The 5,299-nt window shown below is 30.0% G+C and overlaps 1 long non-coding RNA gene across 1 annotated transcript in view; it reads left to right on the plus strand.

The window, feature by feature from the left end:
* The window catches only part of LOC135209740 (uncharacterized), an 18,897-nt gene extending 14,803 nt beyond the window's left edge, over nucleotides 1-4,094 (plus strand). Inside the window, exon 2 of the long non-coding RNA XR_010313415.1 lies at nucleotides 1,531-4,094. This is a non-coding gene — a long non-coding RNA (uncharacterized LOC135209740). The remainder of the gene's footprint in view (nucleotides 1-1,530) is intronic.
* Nucleotides 4,095-5,299: the final 1,205 nt, after the last annotated feature.

Genomic DNA, 5,299 nt, shown 5'->3' on the forward strand with positions numbered 1-5,299 from the left:
TATATATATATATATATATATATATATATATATATATATATATACATATATATACATACATATATATATATATATATATATATATATATATATATATTATATATATATATATATATATATCTCAAAAAATCACCATAACGTGACTGGAAAATCTTCAAGTAATCAAAGTCCACAATTATGTAAAATGTGTATTAAAAATACATAAAAGACGGGAGCTTTCGTCTACTTGATCAGTAGACCTCATCAGCCGTACTGAGTACGGCTGATGAGGTCTACTGATCAGTAGACGAAAGCTCCCGTCTTTTATGTATTTTTAATACACATTTTACATAATTGTGGACTTTGATTACTTGAATATATATATATATATATATATATATATATATATATATATATATATATATATATATATATATATATATATATATGATATCCGATAACAGGAAACGAACCTCGGTTATTATCCTCATGACCAAGACACATTGCCTGCCTGACCACACATATATACCTATATATATATATATATATATATATATATATATATATATATATATATATATATATATATATATTGATATATATGTATAATATGTATATATATATATATATAATATAGTTATATATATATATATATATATATATGTATATCCATATATATATATATATATATATATATATATATATATATATATATATATATATATGTATATATATGAGTTTTTTCACATCACCGTGATTCATATAAATGCATTTTTGTGAGGATAGGCTCCAGAACCCATTACGGGAATGCAAAACCCCCACTAAAATATTGCCTATAACTGCCAAATACCCTGTGTCTTCTGATATAAAACATTTATAATTTCAACAGTTCTCTGTCTAATAGTTCAAACAAAAACATGCCATACACAATCATACAATGGTAATATAATATAATTTAAAAGTGTAACTTTTGAAAGCGTATCGTCTTTGGCTTGGTATAGAATACTATAGACATTAGACTAGAGTATACTTCAGACAACAAGGTTTTCCTGTGTCGAAAAGAATCCCATGTACGTTATAAACCTCATTTCAGTTTCTATTGTCAGTAGAAGCTGAGTAGGTTCCAGGATCTTACCAAAGGTATCTGTTTCAATGCGACAGTATTTTACAGTATTACTTAGTGCATACTAGGGCATAGACACGTGTACATTTAGCCTACTGTCACAATTATGTTACCGATATGCTAAATCATCATCGATATGTCACAATTGTTACCGTTTTATGTTACCATTTTGCTCACTTTCAAATAGTGCATCGGGAGTTTGTCGGGAAGTAATTGTTCTATGGGGATAAGCATATCAGTGTTCCTATCACGTTTTAATATACTTAATTATTACCGGTGGATATAATCTAGATGGTGGAAAAATGAATAACCAAATAATCATTATTATAGACCAGGTTACTTTTCTGTTCAGTGTTCTTTATGTTTTTTTTAAACTATTTTTCGGATGTTTTCTTGTGGAAAAACTAACATTTTCATGTTCTTTCTAGGTGGAAGTGAAAACAGTGCAGAACTACTTTCCTGGCAGTGATGGAATCATCTTTACCTATAGGGTTTTGTAAGTTTGTCTTCTAAACGTATTCATGTATGGGCACCATAATGAATTCAGCACTGTACTTGGGAGTGAGGTTTTAGTGTAGTTAATGACCTCCAAAACAATGACAGAGCATAATTGCTGTTTACTGTAACTTGCTTCACTGTAATTAAAACTTTACCCGATTGTTTATTTTTCACCTTTTACCTCTGCTTAGGCTTTATGGTTAGTATTTGATGTAAGGCTGCTCCTTGAGATCATATTGTAAACTAACAATAAATTTCTTGATAAATAGTGGCACTCAAGTAACGATGAATAGGCAAAATAACACCAAGATTTTAAAATTAATTTTCTTTCCCATTTCCTACATTCAGAAGAATGACGAATAGCCTGGGTAAGCTTTCGTGATATTTCTTCTGTCCTTTCACTAGTGTCCTTTAAACCAAGATTTAGATTGTCGTGTTTCATATCACGACTGTTGTAGGCTACTATACAAGCGTGGGTTATAGTGTTACCACCTAGCGCAAGGCCGTTAAATGCCACCATATCGTAATATGAAACAATGCATTATTAGATGTGGATTGTCAGTTGATCTTGAATGCTGCAAGCTAAACATACATTGTACATTATTATTTGCGTCATATAATCACGTGAATGGTCTAGCTCATTATCCTCAAAAACTGTAACGATAACTTTGATTATAGTTATAGAAGAAAAAGATTTGGAGACTTCCTGTTATGTGACCCATCCTTGGGAACCAGTATGCCAGTTGTAATGAACTTCGTTTCATCAGCTCTGTTATTTGTCTCTATATCTAGTGATTTTTACAGATTTTTAAAAACGCAGAATTCATTTGAAGTCATTGAATAAAAAAGGCATAACCCGAGTTGATTTTTGTCAAGTCAATTTGCTACAATCGATCGTCTTCAGTCACAATCTCCTCTTCGTACTGAAGTATAAAATGCTATGGGAAACATTGAAAGCACATTTTCGTCAAAAGTTTGGGAACCGAATAAGGTTACTGTAGAGTGTTCTTTATCCTCAATGCTATCCTTAAGCTATAGGTCAGTTGTCTTGATGTTTCTGCTAAACCCTTCTCCAATAAATCCTCTCACTTCTACTTCTTCGCCTGCCTATCCCAGACCATCACAATCTTGGCTCTTATCTTATCAGTATTCTTTACAACCCCAACACTTCTAATTCCTTCGGATTTCAGCTAGAGGCTTTATGGATTAAGAATACTATAGAGTGTTTGTAAACAATTCTTTTAATCTCTGTACAGCAAACCATTAATTTTGATATCTTAATTCTAAGAGAAATATGAGTGGATGTAATAATGCGAAGTTGGTCATTTCATTATGATATTAGTATTCGTATCGCAATATGGAGGGCATCATTGAGTTCTAGAATATAATATTTCAGAATAAAATTTAGCATAAAAAGATCTAAAATAGATTGATAAGAAGAATATTCCTGCCATAGAGTTCGTCAGAATCAACTTTGTGATATCCAGCGTTTATGAAGCACTAGAGTTTAATTATGATTACTCTTGTCTTCCTTTGTTACATGCAGAAGAGATGGAACAATAAGTTCGTTGACAGTCCATCTAAATAATCAATTGGACTCTCTCTCTCTCTCTCTCTCTCTCTCCGTATGAGAGAATTTTGATTTTACTTTAACGTAAAGATTTTATACTTAGTGGTTGGTCACTCATAAGTTTTAGATTTATTTAATTAATAGTGTTTATTTGTGGAATCTGAGCAGACGTTGTACGAGTTTGTAACGGCGCATTTTTGGAATAATATAGTATTTTAAAGGTAATGTGTTATTACAAGTTTTAAGTTGCAACTTAAAAACATTATTTAGGGGGTTTGGTGAAACTATTTCATACCTTACACATTGCAAATTCTAATGTTCTGTGTTTAATTCTTTTGAAGTGTGATTTTTATATTCAGTGACAATTTCGTGTTTTTCAAATCTTGGTGGTGAATTTAATATTCTGATGCCTTTTTTTGCATTCACAATTTGTTTGATTAACTTGTTTGTTTTAATTAATTAATCATTGCATATTTAATTATGTTTAACACTTGTTAATTACTTAGCCTTTACTTGGAATTCTCTTCAAGTTTTATTGTTGTTTAAAACTTGTGAGTTAATTTTCAAATTTTAATTGTTACTTAACACTTTGAAGTTTACTTGAATAGTTTAATTTCTGGATTTTTATCATAAATTAATTTTGATTTAATTTTGCTTAATAATTAATTCAAGAAAAAATTAAACTTTCTGTTGTTTTCCAGTATTAATAAATTTTAATAATAAATTTTTGTACTAAAAATTTGTATAAGTGTTTTCTTTTTTTCACCAGTATATTTAATTTTGTTTAGGTAGAAATATAGATAGGTAATTGAACTGTTTTCCTTCAGCTTTGTTGAAGTAAATTAGAACTAGGGAAATACTTTGACTTTTAAAAGTTGTTGATGTAGTGATGCCCTTTAATTAATAAAATTACATTGAAGATTACCTCAAACCTGTGTTAATAAACCTAGTCAAAAGTTTTGTATATATTAATAAGTTTTAAATTTAGGGATCACTGTTGCCTTTCAGTCATATTTTATTTGTGATGAAGGTTCAGGTGTCTGGCTGTTATGAGGTATCTATTTTCTGATTGGTAAGTGTAGTATTCAGATACTTGGCACTTCGTCACAATATATATATATATATATATATATATATATATATATATATATATATATATATATATATATAGATATACATGGGGGATGGTGGTCTGTCTGCACCTTAAATTGACGTCGCTCGAGAATGTTTCGGGAATTGCGGACAGTGTAGTAGCATGGCCACCGAGAGAGAAGGCCGGCTCGATGGGGGCGCGAAGCAGGGAAGGTAGTCTGATGGTTGTGCTTTATTTCGCATCTCGGATGAAGTTTCTTAAACATTTGTGAAGCCCTCTTGACTTGCTATGGTATTATTGATAATCATTCAGAATAAATAAAAGAAATTTATTGAGATTGATACATAAAAGAATTAATTTATGGATGATAAATATAAGAAGTAATAGTTTAAGGATGATAGAATTATAATGCTAGTAAGAAAAATAGTACATTAAGATAAGTTATTGCCTTTACAAAGCATAACCATAATCATCAATTGATGCTATAAATATGGAATAAAAAAAAAAAATAAAAAAAATAATGATAATTTACTCTCTAAATTATTATTTGAAATGCTGGAAGTATTTTGGGAACAATCTTATTTTTTCCCAAGTCTCCAACTTTCTTTTTTTGGTTAAGGTTTTGCTTGCTACAATCGAGTTGTTTTCCTGACAATATTAGTTATTCATTAATACATTTGTAGAAGCCCATATCATCATTTTCTCTATCTGTACAGTGCTGTGTCCTGAGTCGCAAAATTCATTTGAAAACAGAGCCTCATCGCCTACAAGAATATTATATATGAGCGCTAAGGCAAAATTTCTCTGATCATTACAAGTTCTGAATTAAGTTATTTGGGTTAATTTATTGATTATTATATAACAATACATAACAATATTTGCTGCCGTATCATGAGGATATAATAAAGACCCCCTACTAATTCCCGAAAGCTATCTGTGATTTTCTGGAAAGATCTCATCATGCGCTCCAGTGATCATTTCTTTGCAAGAATTACATTTCCCTTTTTTGTAAACAGAATAACAACAGTAGCCTGCT

The sequence above is a fragment of the Macrobrachium nipponense genome, chromosome 38, assembly GCF_015104395.2.
Source record: "Macrobrachium nipponense isolate FS-2020 chromosome 38, ASM1510439v2, whole genome shotgun sequence".
In the NCBI taxonomy this organism is placed as follows: Eukaryota; Metazoa; Arthropoda; class Malacostraca; order Decapoda; family Palaemonidae; genus Macrobrachium; species Macrobrachium nipponense.